General features: G+C 35.8%; 1 pseudogene across 1 annotated transcript; it reads right to left on the bottom strand.

Moving 5' to 3' along the window:
- Positions 1-8752: 8752 nt before the first annotated feature.
- Positions 8753-14773, bottom strand: LOC143557511 (26S proteasome non-ATPase regulatory subunit 2 homolog A-like; annotated as a pseudogene). The gene is made up of 21 exons (XR_013139590.1): positions 14755-14773; positions 14554-14674; positions 14424-14483; positions 14280-14347; positions 14026-14068; positions 13850-13915; positions 13725-13763; positions 13560-13642; positions 13341-13455; positions 12480-12554; positions 12217-12375; positions 12025-12132; positions 11833-11937; positions 11611-11751; positions 11421-11525; positions 10493-10713; positions 9909-10413; positions 9715-9800; positions 9496-9604; positions 9214-9392; positions 8753-9122 (listed from the first exon to the last, which is right to left on the bottom strand). The product of XR_013139590.1 is annotated as a 26S proteasome non-ATPase regulatory subunit 2 homolog A-like (transcript).
- Between the last annotated feature and the right edge of the window lie 1958 nt (positions 14774-16731).

Raw genomic sequence — 16731 nt, 5'->3', positions numbered from 1 at the left:
TTACTATTAATAATAAATAATAATATTACAGATAGACAGACATTTCCACTTTTATTCAATGAACTTTCCTACATGGAGAAAGTTTTTCTTTTCTTTCTTATCTAATATTTAAATTTAATTAGTATTTCGACCCCCGCTTATAAAACTATAGTTGAAACTCAAGTTTTTGTGATCGAGAGTCAGTCGAATCTTCTCAATTTTTATCTTCATGCCTTAAAAATGATAGTAATTCAAGGTCTATGTAACTCTTTATTAAAAGAGTATAATGCAAAAAGAAAACAATTTTATTAATCAACCATATTGCATACATATAACACAGAAAGTACAAATACTTAACAATTTCGCCCAAAAGTTCACAATTTGCAACAATATGATCTACAATGTAACGTAATTGATGTTCTAAAGCCCAATATGTTATAAAAACCAAGAACAAAATAAAACCGATCGACTCAGATATTTAGATCATCATAGCCGTTACAAAACAAAGAGGCTCAGATATACAATTCCTCATTGCCATTGCCAACAAACTATGGTTCAGTGGCGCCACGCCTGCAACCGAGGTTTCCACGCCAAGTAGGTGACCACCATCTCACAGCCTAGGCTGCGTACAACACCAAAGCGAACACACAAACAGTGATCTTAATTCACGAAAATGGAAATATCAATTTCACCAGTTGATGAATGCTACCATATCCAATCAAAGAAATTGCAATATGATTAGATATGTAACAATTTGGGGATTTCACGGCCACCAAACCACAGTCACCCAAAAGAATCAACAACAAACTCATAAAAGTCTAGGCATCTCAACAAACAAATGTTGTATTGTGCAGCGAACACAACTCACCGAATCAGATACATATCATCATCGTCTTACCTCCGCCACCACCGCTGCCTAGGGTTCCGAAATGGAACCCGACAACAGTGGTAAGGTAATCGGAGCACGGCAATGGATAACATCACCACTTACTTTTAACACAATCATAGACAACCAAGAGTCACCAGCCTCCGCCATCGCCGTCGCCAAGGGTTTACAAAATTGAACCCGACAACAGGTTGAAGAATTGGAGCCATAATAAACGAAATCGGAGTAACAAAAGATGAATAGAGCCATAACAGACAAAATCTGAACTGTCGTATACCCCTACCTGATAAGACACGTGCACGAAATATGTGTACCTGTACACGACATATAAATTTATCGTATGCATGTATCCCGAACAAGAAACTGTTAATACCATTGATACACGATAAGACACGAACATGTTAATACCGGTGTCACCGCTGCAACTGCGTGGGGTCGAACTGTCAGAGATGTGGAGAGGTAGAATGGAGAATCGAAGGCTGCGACTACCGAAGATGTGGAGGGAAACCACTGGACTACCTGAGATCCAGATTGGGAGAACCGGAGAAGGATTTGTGTAACATTATGAAAATATCGGGTTAAAAATGACAAGTTTCAAAGTAAAAAGACCAAAAAAAAAAGAAAAATCTGACTTCATGGCCGATCGCGATACGGGACGGCCATAGAACCAAAGTCATTGCGTATCGCGATGACCCTCTCTGACAGCGAGACACGCGCCGCCACGTGTCAACAGGTGGCACTATGTCTCGCCATGTGGCACTGCGTCCGTCACGTGTCACCACGTGGCAAACCTACCTGGTGAGTCAACACCCTATGTCGTGATACGCAACGCGTGTTCTTGGAACCATCACGTATCATGATGGGTCACCAGATTTTGCCTATAAATAGTAGCTCAAGCTTCTCACTTCTCACACCAAAATTTGATATCACTATTCTCTCTTTAAAAACGTACTCTCTCTCACTAGAAATCACCTCGTAAAACGTGCCACGACATACCTCGTAATTCGTGCCTAAACCTACGATACCCCGAAGTACCGACGATATCGTTTTGAAGTTGGTGCCATCAAGGAGACGAGCCGACGGTTTGCCTCAAAGAACGTGCCAACAAGTCGTGAAGATTGGTGTGCCTCGATTTGCATGCCAAAGGGTGATTGATCAAGGAAGCTTAAGGAAACGTAAAGGCGTCAAAGTGCTGCCCAAGTTTCTAGGGTTATTATAAGCAAAGCAAGGTAGGCATAATGCTCGATTAAAATAATAATAAAATATTAAAAAAGCTTAAAAGCCTAAGTAAATGATATACTCGAACCTCGAATAAATAAAAGAAAACATAACAAAGAAATATAAAAGAAAGAAAGGTATATATAAAGTATTCTTTGTTATAAATGTTATTTAAGTTTAGTATTATTATTCTTAATAATAAAGAAAAGAAAAGTATATGTTTCTTCAAAAAGAAGAAACGCAGTGTTTAAAGAAAAGTAAGATAAGTAAGACTAAAGGTGTAACTTGTAAAAGAAAAGAAAGTTTATTTAAACTAAGGGTTTAAAAGGAAAATATAATCAAGGTAAAGATTAAACAAACGAGACTAAAGGTCTTAAGCCGGATTAAAGATCCGGTACTAATAAAAGGTTATACTCGTACTAGAGGTGCGAGATAACAAAGAAAGGAAAGACTGATCAGTGTATTGAAGCTGATCTTTTCAAGAAAAGGTGAATACGCCCAACTTTATAAACTTGTATTAAACGTGTCAAATAAATTGATTACATGAGATTACTTATCTCTAAAACATTATAAACAAAAGTAATCGCTAGCCCTCAGGTTGTCGTGTACGTTTGTTAGGATCCTTACAAATATGGTAAAAAGTCGGTGGGCACACCGCGCCACACCTGGTCATGAGCCTCCGTCACGATGGGTCGGACCTAACGTCCGAGTGAGGGTGATCATGTGTATACTGATGGTACCTAAGTAATGTCGAACGATGCGGTGTTTGTTGGGGTGTCTTGTGTAGAACTTAAGTTTATAATTGTGTTTTGTTTTTAAAGCTTGGTTATTCCTAAGCCACGATGAGCCGGACCTAAGTTATGTCTTGAGGGATAATCAAGTAAAGAAAATATTTTATGCGTCAACTTATTCACCAGCATGTGTTGCTGACGTATTTTCTAAACATTTTGCAGGTAATCAAGAATAGGAGTTTGGAATGCTCGAAGTGCTTTGTTATCCGATGGCTCGGATAAAACTTATTTTGTTAAAACTATTAATAGATGTAATATTAACCTTAAACAAGTAAATATTTCTTTTGTAAACCTTGGCAAGAATTTTATACCTCGTCTTTTGGAAACCACTTAAATATAATGTAATTATTATTTCCGTTGTAAACCTCTGATTTTCATTAAATTACAATTGTGGTATCAACATATGTGTCATACGCCTAGGCCGTGGTCTGGGATGTGACAATTTGTGCGCCGACTGCTTAATTTTGGTTTGTAAGGATATGCTCTGTGTTCAATTATTCATTTGGTATAAAAATCTAAGGTTAATTATTTAGTGTATATAACATATTATATTATTACGCCATGCTTGCGGTACGCGCTTATAATGTATATATGTGTGAACCCTCGGGTGGGCAAAAGTAAAATTGCACTAATTTTAACGTTATTTTACCAATCTTGTGAAAATAACGTTAAAAGTGGCGGAAGGTTAATCAGGTATTATGTGGTGGCGTTGATAGCCGAAAGACAATGGTACATGCACCAATCAGCTGGTGTCCCAGTGATTGAGTGCTATGTACCTTATGTCCAAGGCTTGATGCAAAACTACTATCGAGCCGGGGGTCTCATCGGAAGCAACCTCTCTATCCCTATGGGGTAGAGGTAAGGCTGTCTACATCTTACCCTCCTCAGACCCTACCATAGCTTTGCTATTGGTGGGATATACTGAGTACGATGATGATATGATGATGAACATATTATATTATTATAAACTTTTATTATAAAAAAAACTCTAATCAGTTACTAACGGGTACTTAACAGATAAACGGGTATTTTACCTGTTTACACACGAAAATTAACAAGTCGATATGTCTCTAATTGTTTAGTACACAAAACATGTTAAGGCCATACCTGGTACCTATTAAAATCGTGTAGGTTCATGTCGTATATTTGTATATTGTGTCTAAATTGTCAGCCCTAATTTTAATAGACAGATGTAAATTGTTCATATTAGTTTTAACGTTTAAGTTATGGCTCACTTAGAAGAACATCATCTAGAAGGAAACCCATAAAAGAAGCAAAAACCCCCGAGTAGGTTTTGAATATGAGAATATAAAGATGTTAAGTTTCAAGAATCACTATGATCTCATTAGGCTAGAAGATCAATTACTTAAGTTAATTAGGTTAATGGTCCTAACACAATCAACATGGTTAACAACTTAACATAGATGGTTCGTGTAATAACTCCTGTTAATTTCTGGTTATATTTGAGTGAAACTAAAAGCAATTAAATTAAAAGATATAAAACCCTTCACCCCTCCCCCCCCCCCCAAATTTTTTTCTTGTTAGCATCCATTGCGGAGGTTATTTTTATTTGCCTAACTTCAAGCTGACACATAGGTGGATGAGAGAAAGACTAGAAATTAAAGGAGGTTTGTAAATCTGTGTAACATCCAAAGTGAACTATGAAGGGAATAAATAAAAAGGAGAGGGAGAGTAAGTGGCTGGTGGTAAGTTGACTTCGTCATATGAGTATATGAGTTTATCATTGTAGATACTCTAATCATATTTATCATATATGTTTTTCCAGTAATCCAAGTACAACTCTAATGATCTCCCAAATGCTTTTTTTTACATCTTCTCCGATAATCTCCTTCGCAACAAGTAACAACCCCCACCAAACCACAATACCCGTCTATCGATAATAGTTTATACATATAGATCAAATATACAACATTAATATAGGTATATTAACATAGACCATCTATATATTCTCACTTAAAAGTTTTATATTAAATATTTACTATTTACACAAAGTAGTGAGTCCTTACTTGTTATCTTGTTATGTTTTAAGCGATTAACTAAAATCCTTCTGTTATTTATAATTCCCTTTGTTTGTTCGGCACTTTTACGGCAAGTAAGTTGCCATTTTATCTTATAAAAGTTGGCTTTAATAAAATGTCCTTCATGTTTTGCAAAAAAGAAACATAATAAATTATTAGAAGGATAGGAATATTGAACTATATGCATTTAAATGTAAGTTGGTCAAAAAATAAACACGGTTTTTTTAATAAAAAGTTATATTATATTTAAAAATTAAAACAATAACACACATACACCTGGATTAAAAAAAAAGATAACAACACATATTAATTATTTGATTAATTATAGATTCATTAAGGGTTATACGTATTCATTGACTTTTAAAGGAACATGCCAAAATATCAATTTTAATCTAATACCTAATTGTGGTTCTAATTACTTGTTTCATGTGTAAAATGAATCACGTGAAATAAACCCTACCTACAACATTTTGTATTTCGAACTAAAATACAATTTACCTGTATCTAATAATTAAATCCAACAAATTTAATTATAAAAACAAAAGTTTCTTTATAAGAGGTATGTCTAATAATTAAACACAACATGTATGTCTTTTCCAACATAAAAAAGAGGTTTTGTCAACCGTACACAACAATGTTCTCCATTAATTAACATTCGGCTAAAGTATCTAATGTTTAGATAAGACGCGTGTGTATCACACAAATAACCTCTTCTAAAGTGCACTTAAATGAAATTTGTTAGATCAGTTATATATGTGCTTTAGTTAAACTCTATTAATTGTTTAAGTGAAGTATAAAACTCAAACTATTAATTAATCAAGAACAGCCGGAACAAAGTTATTCACAAATTGTAACCTCCAACCTCGGGTGGTACAACCGTTGCACAAAATACCCATGAATAGACCTGCAAGTGCAATCCGGCTCTCAAAACCATGAATTATACCCCATCCCACACATGCATTCTCTTTAAATCAAACAAAATTGTCTACAAAAGTTGACAAATGTATCACTATGTGGCCAATACTAATTAAACTATTGTTACACTAAATTGGACATGTAACCAAAATTATATCAGTACGAATCACAAGCTGCCATCATGATTTATATTAAATTTCTTTGAGGCCCACTACACTAGTTATAAAAGTGTATATAAACAAAATTTTGTTTTGAAAATGATGGTTTCCGCATCCTTAAAGATAAAAGTCTTAACTTTGAATACTTGCTTTGTGTTTGAGATGATATGTCAAAGAAAAAAAAAATCATGTTTTTGTATAAAAATATCATTTGTTTCCAAGTAGTAGTGGAGATTTGGCATACATTTTTTGAATTAATTGGTCAACTTATTTCATAAAATAGTCTACAAGCCTCACAAAGTCACATACTTTTTGACCCAATAGTGATCAAAGTATGTTAATTTAAAAGTGTTGAGCACAATTGACTAATGAGTTTGGTATCATTAGTCTAATTGGTTACATGAAGTCTGGGTGCTCACTCCACTAGGTATTTTATACCTACATAATATTTGAACTTATCTTTGTTTTTGTTTCCCTTTTTGTTAAAGTCAAAACACATCATTCATTGATATAGAAATGAAACAATGTCAACCCATTTGACCAATTTTTCATCTTTTTTCCCAACCTTCTTTGGTTGAATTGTTTTGATTTAAATGTCAAAAGTCAAAACACCTTAAAAACAAATATATGTGTTTTGATCCATCTTAGGCTAAGGGCAATGTGGCTTGCTGAGCCCCAAGTCCCAAGTGATCCAATCAAAACCCGACACGTAGGCGATGACATGGCCTGGATCAAGCCCCCTCGTCCGCGCCCCTGATCACATGAAGGGTGTAGTGGTGTTCGCGAGCCCCAAGTGATCCAACGGCTATTTTTTTAAACTTAAACTAGCCAAAGGCTAGATGATCGCCCCGCGGTCCCGGTCACGGGGCTTGTCCGCGCCCCTGATCACCTGAAGGGTGTAGCGGTGCTCGCGAGCCACCTAGGCCGCCACCTGGACCACGCCGGCTCCTTCACCCCCCACTACCCCTGGCCTTATCTTCTTTCATCAATCAAGTTCATCAATCAAGGACACTCTAATACGCTTATATCTTAAGACAAATGGGATAGGTAACAACCTATTATTGTTTAGCTAGTATGAATAGTGTACACAAGCCGACTCCAATTTGACTAAATCCAACAATCATAAATAAAATTTTTTTGACTTGTTGCGTCCAAGAAGGGGGTCTGTTAACAAAACGAAGTTGATAAATGTGTCTTGTATCGAAAGTTACTCACTCATGTGACCACATTATCATCATCATCATCATCGTATATCCCACAAATAGCAAAGCTATGGTAGGGTCTGAGGAGGGTAAGATGTAGACAACCTTACCTCTACCCCGTAGGATTAGAGAGGCTGCTTGTGGTGAGACCCCCCGGCTCGATAGTAGTTTTGCATCAAGCCTTGGACATAAGGCACAAAACACTCAACCATCGGTACACCGCCGATTAGTGCATGTACCCTTGTCTTTCGGCTATTAACGTCACCACATGATGCCTGATTAACCTTCCGCCACTTTTAACGTTATTTTCACGAGATTAGTAAAATAACGTCAAAATTAGTGCACTTTCACTTTTGCCCACCCGAGGGTTCACACATATATATACATTATATGTGCGCACCACAAGTAGGGCGATCCTGTGACCACATATCACTAAAATAAATAAAGTGGTACATAAAGTCAAATCAGATGATTGGATTATTGAGGGAAGATCCAATAGACTTGGTTTTGAAGAAAGAATTATGAAATGCAAATAAGTTTTAGAGTGGAAAACATAGACTAACAAGCCTCAGTGTTAAGCTTAATGTAAATAATGTTGGTGGCGCGACCCTAGTTTGCTCTTATTTAGCAATCCACGGTAGATTGAAATTATTCTCATAGTTGCATTCAAGAAGGGTTCGCTATTTAAAAAAAGTCGACTGAAGTGAGTCTTCAATCACACGACAACGTATCACGAACTGAACACACGCGAAAACAATAAACAAATATGAGGATTTAACATGGTTCAATCTAAACTGACTACGATTACGGGTGACAATTAGGTATTCTTTAGTAAGTGAAACAATTAGTAGTACATACGCGTCCATATATAGAGATTACAAAATTACGTTAAACATGTTTAAATTAAACGAGCTAGAATGGGCTAGAATCGGTTGTCCGTAGTCCAGTGCCTCCTTTCTTTTATGCATCTCAGTCGAAATCGGCCTACAAACCCAACAACAGCCACCTTTATCACTCTTTATTGGAGAAATTGTGAATGCTGCTGGTGAAACGATCACAGTTCGAATGAATTTAGTAATTCGCGATAGATCAACAATTTTGGATATAGCTGTCTTTTAACGGAAGTTATTTTTCGATCGTACATCGGTATGCAAAATTAGATAAGATCGAAATGAAGGAATGCCCAATAGACTTGGTGTGAAAAAGAATTACCAACTTCAAACTCACACCCATGTCAAGAAAGTAAATCCTACCTAAGTCTACTTAAATATTTCTGTTAACAATTGGGTCTAGAGTGGAAATACAAGTTTAATACATTGACAGGCGGTAGGTTTTCAGACTGATTCTAGAGAGAATTAAAATACACGGAGAAGTCAAAATCTTATTAGTATCGTTCTCGATGCTGCGAGAACACAAGTGCATACATATGGCAATAACTGGACGTTAAGTCTGACTCCCTAATCGATCAAATCAAGAATCATTGACCAACTACAATGAAATCTAAGAGTAACATGAACTAATATCAAAGACAACATATCTGATATCTGCAAAACATGTCTAGACAAAACGAACATTGTCTATTTTGTTGTGAGAAAGCATTTGTTGAAAACTTGAAATCAGTGTTTTGTATACAAGCTCATAATGTCACATAGCTAACCGCATACGGCATAACATAAATCTATTTTTTAACAGCAACATTAAACATAAATCAACCATAAACCAAAAGCATCCAACATGTTAGAAAAAAAAGCCTTCAAAACTTAAGCCCGGATCATAATCACACCCGGGTCCCATGGCAGCACATTACTTCAAATTTCCACCAAATCCCATCTTTTAAACCATGAAACAATCCACCGGTCTAGGCGTCTTCCTTGTAATCCGGGTTCTCTTTCAAAATAACAAATCCTTCAAGAATAGGAGATAGAGGAATATACCTACATAGAAAAACAACCAACATTTTAGAAAGATAAAAAAACATACTTCTACAATCATAAGTAAACAAAAAACAATGTAAAAAAGTAATACTTCTCTGTTGCAAGTTCAGCTCTATCTCCAGCAGCCAAGAGAACAGGGGTGGAATGGGTCTGGAAACCTGTGATGGTCTTGGGCCGACCCGCCTGGCCCACAACATCAACAGCTTGACCCACCCGAACTGGTACCGATAGAGGTTTCAAATTTTCATCCACAGTCAGCAACATTCTAGGCTGTTAAAGAATAATCACAAATTAGTGCATTCTAGTTCATAATCAAACGGGTCAATTTGGGTTTAACAGGCAGGTAAACTTAAACACGGGTGATAATACAAACCTGCATAGCCAGAACAACAAAGTAGAGAACATAGTGATATTTTCCCAAAGTTATAGCTCTCATATCAAGACACGCGTGCAGTAATACTACAAGTTCAGCAAGAGCGGTTCTGCAAATATGCATATAAATGATTCATCTTCTATTAGGAAACAAGAACGCATATATGCAACATTTCTACAAAAATAAAAACAGATATCATGTACAAATAGGTCTACTTACGGGGATTGTAAGAATCGTTCCGAGTGGTAAGGAGCCAGAGTCAACAAACCCTTCCCCATATGTACAAAACCTTGAGCAATTCGCACCTGTAATGATAATAAATAATAATATAAAATAATGTTCTTATTAACTTGCAATTTAAAAATTATATATATATATATATATATATATATATAAGAGCATTAGTTGCTTACACAGAAAAGAATATTGGCTTCTTTGTAGTAATAACTTGAAAGATTCCGAAGCATGCCAGCAATTCTAGCATTGTTGGTGCCTGCACCTATCAACCCTAATGAAATAATTGCCGACATGACAACTTCTGCATCTACATCGTGACTGAGTCGACTCAGTGTATCCATAACATTCACCTTTGGATTTGATATGCATAGTAAACCAAGAGCCAGTGGAACTGTCTTTCTAATATTTTGTTCACCGTATTGTAAAAGATGCTCTAAAGAACGGATTGCCATATCGAGACCTAGTTCCTCAGCCATTGCCACCATGGCTATACCAAGTACGGCTGGACCCTGAAAAGTTTCACCTTTTTCAAGATGCTCGGCACATTGACCAAGAAAATGTTGAACCTTCAAAACATTTCCAGTTCCAGCATAGGCACAAGATAGCAGGGTCATGTCACAATACTTTCTGATCTTTTCATTGAATGTCTTTTGACACCTCAGCAGTAGCTTCCACACAATCCTATTAAACAAAAACAAATTTTGGAGTTTATTGCTTGTTAGGATATTACAATGGGTTCTGCAAATTGCATTTTTTGCACCTGTTTCCCGAGGTAAAGAAGGCCTAAACCGAGAGGTAATAGTCGGACGAGTGGCTCTCCTAAATCTGACTCACTTCGGTCCATAAGTGCAAAGATTAGTGCTTGGGCAACCTCCTCGTTACACGAGCCAACTACACCAAACCTAGTGCAATTGCTGTGAAAGCAATCACATCTAGTGGTGCTTTCGGGTCTCCAAGAATGGGAGTTAGTTTGTCTCGTATCTGAAAAGTACCAAAAACGCATTATATAATACACACACACACACTCTTATTTATATAGGAGAGCGTTCTTTTCAGAGCCAACAGTACCTTGAGAACAGCATAAGATGTGTACATTTCGCTTAAACAAAAAAAGTAAAATTGAAAAACACATTTTTATTTCCCTCCCCACTCTTGATTTTTTTTCCTCTCCTGAATTTTATTTTAAATATATAAAAATGTGCTTATATGCGTTCAGATGTTGGAAGTAATCCTAATTAGTTCACATGTGAAGGTTGAAAAGGTAAACTGTAAGAAGTTTGAAGGATGGTTTTAGTTTTTTAGTATGTTTATTGGTTTAATTTGGTATGTTTATTTAGTATGGCAAGAATATTAAGGTTTGCTTGTTATGCTAATTTGAGTCTAATTAGGTGTCTTGGGAAACAAGTTATAATTTTGGTATAAATGGAGGGTTAGGTTACTGTTTTGTATGTGCAAGTTTTATTCAAGTTAGAATTTGAGTCTAATTATTTAAGCCAACATTAGATAAAAGACTTAGCTATATTTCTTAAAAATAAATCTTAAAAATACTGATATCCCCATGCGTTCTAGTCAACTTATATAATATATGGTGCAAGAGGTGACTCTTGCAGTTCTCAGCATATTATTGGTTCTCAAAGTTACAATATATACAAAGAAAACTCAATTAGAAAGATAAAAGAAATGAAAACCTGTTCATTCTGTGTGCCTGCATATGCAAGACCAAGACCGTTTATAGCACCAATTCTAATAGAAGAATCTTCTTTATCCAGATAATCAGCAAGAAGTGCCAAAGCCTGAAAAACAACCAAAAGAACCAAGATATCAAACAGATGGTCACATAGCCACTAACATATAAAATGTCAATGTTTCACTACTCACCGGATCACAGTCATTCCTGATACCACAGTTTACAATCCCAACTCCTAATAAAGCGCCAGCTGTCACATGATTATCATTGCTATGAAAATACTTGTCAAGTTGAGCAAGCCCAGTGTCAACATCCCAAAGATCAATCATTCCCTAAATAGTACAAACATATATTACATTTCATACGCAAACATTGTAAACTAAAATAAAATAATTAGAACAGCTTTTACATACCAAACTTGCAGCAGCACTGGTTTTCCCATGGTCTTTGTTTTTAAAAAGCCAGTTTCCCAAAGAACCGCTGCCAGAAGAGTCTGATGAAACCGTCATTAATTTATCCTTAAAAAAGAACAGAAACAAATCACTACAGAAACTTATCACAAAACAGAATAATATATCATATATGTGCTTATATAAATAGCACACCTGACCAAAACCAGCATTCACGAATGCGTTTACAAACGTTGCTACTAGGTTTTGTTTAGCTGAATCGACACCAGCACCAGCACTTGCCCGACCATCAAGTAAATGTGCCTGATGAAAGTAACAAAACATTTATATTAGTGATTATTATAATTTATTTTGATATAATGATATCATGATTAAAATGGTTCAAACCTTATATATATCTTCAGGAGATTTGGGCTCCATGACTTCAATATCTCTTGCAAGGGTAAGATAGCCTTCACTTAATTTAGTATTGTTGATAATCTCTTGTAAGGCCTTTTGGTCTTCATCATCAGCACACATTTCTTCATCAAGCTCAAAACTTGTACCCTACACAAAAAAGGCAACTTTAGAGTTCATAAAGCTATGAAGGATTAACAGTCATCACCAATCAATTAAGAGAAAACAAACAGCTTATGAAGATTAATACTTACTTGCCGAGCAAGAATGTAGCAAAACTGCTTCTTCCGCAATAGATCAGGACAGGAAGTGAAAACCTGCTTCACATGCTGTTGAAAAAACATCCAATGACATATCAGAACTCGAATTGAATACAAAAGAATACAGAAAATATTAATCATCTTATCGTTAAAATAGTTAACATTTACCCTAACATACAAGCAAAAGGTTCTGTCAGATTCTGTTATAATGAACTTCCAAGTAAATAAAATTAATTTTCGCCCAAAGGCTATGTTCAGTTGTGCAATTTTTGGGTAAAAATAGGCCTGTAAATGGACCAAACGTTAAGTGCACCATTTTGTGAACCGTTTGGCATATTTATTTAGCAAACAAACAAATATGGGCATATACTTTTGTTCATTTAGTTAAAAGAATGAACAAGAAGACATGTCTCCTTTGTTCATTTATGTTCGTTCGTTATCGTATATGTTCGTTCGTTTACGTTCATTAGTTGTGTTTGTTTAAGTTTGTTCCTTTATGTATTCATTCAAATTGTTAAGCCCAACACAATTTGGTCTAGTCTTATTAAAATAAAATATCACTCATTTTAATTAAGTCTGGTTTTATCCCTTTAAGTCCGTTATGTCAGTGAACCGTTTGTTTATACTGTTAACGAACGCACACGACCACATAACAAACGAACACGGACAAGAAAACTCCGTTTGTTGAACTGTTCGTGTTCTATTGTTTGTAAAATTAAAAAAAATGAATGAACACAACGTGTTCTTTTGGGAATGGTTCGTTTACAGGCCTATGTTATTATACAAATGGAAAAGGTATACAGTTATACAACATATATCAAAGAAAAAATATACAAATAACCATGAAACACAAACCTGCATGTTGTCAAGTCGAAGTGCAATCTGAAGTGCACGTGGAAATTCCTCAAATTTGCAGTAGATTGCGTATGCAATTTCCAAAACTGACACGTCATCTGGTCCAGGAAGGTAACTACATTTGAAATAAAAAATACACATACGCGGTACATAAGCATGTGATGTGTGACAAGCATACATATAAGGATCAAGAACACATAACTATAATCTATACACTACCTTGCTGAACTTGTTAGATACAGACCGGTTCTTTTGTAATTGGTTTTATCAACATGCTTCACAAGTAGATCAAGATATTCAACCTGAAATTATTCAATGCACAGATTCATATTCAATCTTTTAGAATAGTAGATCAAGTATATCAAAGATCATAAAGCAAAATACCTCCATCAAAAGGTCTACAGCCTCAGGTTCTGCATTATGCTGCAATAATAGATAAAGTAGTATTTAGATAAGAAACTAACATGAATAAAAACAGGTGCAAAGACAGCAACAAATAAGTGAGATACCTTCATGTGAAAAGCAACAATTTGTTCAACAAGCTCTACAAGATCATCTACGTTTGCCTCCTCGTTCTGAATTGGCACAAAGTTAGAAATAAGTATATATGTAATGTCGCGTGCAAAACAAAATAAAATTGAAAAAGAAATGAATAAATAACATTGTTTGAGATAGAAAACCGTACAACTCTTTTCGAATACTCTTGTGCAATTTCACCAGCCAGGTTCCTACAATGACACAATGAATAACAAGACCAATTAACAGATCATACAAGAGAATGCAGAATACCTCTGATACGTAAAAAAGCTGTCACGTTGTAATATGTAACGTATTATATAATGCTTACATGTGGAAAATATAGCTGATATCGTATGTTGCAGTTATAACTAATGACACGATCATTAACATTTAAAAAACCAAGGATAACAAATCGATTACCTAACATACTCATGACCCCAGGAACCAATATCACCTTCAGAACCAAGCAACCGATACTTCAAACTCTCCTGAATGTAAAAAACGCAGAAAACATCAGCAAAACCGATCACCTATAAAACTACATGACAACACGTTTAAACGTACCCGATCACCTTCCGCAGACATTGTCAAAGCCAAAACCGACAGTATATCCGCAAGCAATTTCTGCAACCAAAAACAAAATCAAATCACAACGATCGAAAAAACATAATACAAAACGAAAGAGATAGGTTACCTTCACATCCGAAGCCGGCATTGTCTCGTAATAAGACTTTAAAGTAGCGTAATGCGGCCTCAAAAACTTAAGCGGCTTGGGGACTGAAGTCATGGAGCTGGTTGAAGTCCTAGTCTCTTGCCTACAAACAAATATTAATAATATAATTTCACTAGTCCATAAGAATAAAGAATAATAAAAGCGTGCGTAATTAATCAGTACCTCATGCTATCAAGAGCGAACTTCTCTTTCTCTCCAAGAAACCCGATTAATTTTATTATTATTATTATTATTATTATTATTATTATTATTATTATTATTATTATTATTATTATTATCGTGTTGGCTCCAAGAATTGGTGGAAGAAAGAAAGGAAAATAGGTATAGGTATTTGTAAGCCTTCAATTCTCTTTCTCTCCAAGAAACCCGATTAATTTTGCTTCTATTCTAGTATTTATTTGTTTTGTATTACAATGAAATATCAAAGAGTATTTATAAGAGGAGAAAACTTAAGAAACAAACAAATCTATATTATTAGTTCTTGATAAATAATAATATCTATATTTATAACACTCTTTTAAAATAGATCATTTTTATAGAGAGAGAAAATAATAACCCTTAAATTTCAATTATTTCATAAATATCAATGGAAATTTGGACCGGGCGTCATTTTGTGAGGCGTTCTGACGAGATTCATCCTCAAATTAAAAACTGGCACGTGTTAAGTTTCAGAAAAGACCGGACAAAAACTTCTAAATGTTGTCTGAACCGGCCATATTTATCCCTTAAATGTTAAGCTCAAAAACAGCTTCCCTTACTATTTTGTTTTGTTTTTCTGCCTGCCCCGTATAAATTCCAAAGTTTTCGATATTGGTGTCTTTTGAAAACCGTCTGCCAAGACGCATTTTGAGAGAATTTGGTCCGAGGAGACGACTCCCATTTCTTTCTTCATATACTCCTTCCTTCGTCTTCACTTCCATTTCTTTTTATCTTTTTTTAATGTACCCAAAAAAACACCTACACCACGCCCAGCCCCCACAAGCCGAAGACCAGAGCAACACTAAAAAACACAAGAGGAAAAATTACATAAAGTCAAACTTACACCAATTGAACCAATCTATCAATCTATTTTTGGATCTATTTTTAAACCAAAGGTAACCGAGCGACTTGATGTCTCCTATAATCTCCTCCACTTTCACCTCCTTCCTTTCGAACACCTTCTCGTTTCTCGCTTTCCACATTCTCCAACAAGCCACGATGATAATCCCATGTAACGTCTCTTTCTCCCTTTTCCCGAGTTTTATCGTCTTGTGAATCTCCAATAAGGCCCTCACCAAAAACCATAAATAGGAGGTATTTTACACCATCGACTAATGTGTTCTCAAACCACAGCCGCCACCCAATAGCCCATGTTAACATGGTCAACCGTTTATGACCCATCTCACATAGAACACACGCCCTATCGGAACTAAAACATTCCTTTTTTCGAGCGCCTCATGAGTAGGCATTCTATTCATCTCTGCCCTCCAAACATATATATTGCACTTCGCCGGCACCCATTTACTCCACTTAAGAACATAGTTATTTCCTAGTGATCTAATAATCAAATCTTTAACATAGAGAACCGGGAACAATCCATTTCTATCTCTAAGCCTCACCCATGAATCCACCCCTGCCTTCTAATCCACTGCAACCATCAATCTCAAGCAATTCTCCCACTTATCCGTCTCTTGGGCTAAGCTAGGAGGTATGATCCAATCCCAAGCCCAACCGATTCTCCCTTCCATTCTCCAAAACCGATCCTTAACCTTGCAAATTTTATATTTTTTTTCTAATTTAAACAAGTTAGGACAAATCTCCTTCAAATTATGAGTTCCCACCTAGTTGAGTCCATAATCTCATCTTTTGACCATCTCCAAGGCTCCTTTTATCAAGTCAACCATCTTACTACCCCCCACATTTTACCGTATTTATAACCTTAGCAACTGATGTATATAAAATTATACGTTTTTTTAGCATCAAATAATCTCTAAAAACTGCCCCCAATGCTCCATGGAACACGCCCTCGTGCTTTCCTGTGCAAGAAAATGCAAAAATCTGTAAGAAAAGACAAAATACTGGACAGCTGGACACGGGGTCATGCCCAGTAAGCATGGGGCTGTGGTCACATTTCAGAAAAGACAAAAGAAATATAACAAA

This window comes from Bidens hawaiensis, unplaced genomic scaffold (genome assembly GCF_021521415.1).
Source record: "Bidens hawaiensis isolate Kalapana, Puna unplaced genomic scaffold, B.hawaiensis_p1.1 tig00018993_1, whole genome shotgun sequence".
Classification (NCBI taxonomy): domain Eukaryota; kingdom Viridiplantae; phylum Streptophyta; class Magnoliopsida; order Asterales; family Asteraceae; genus Bidens; species Bidens hawaiensis.
Note: the sequence above shows the minus strand (reverse complement) of the source record. Positions and strands in the feature narration are given on the sequence as shown.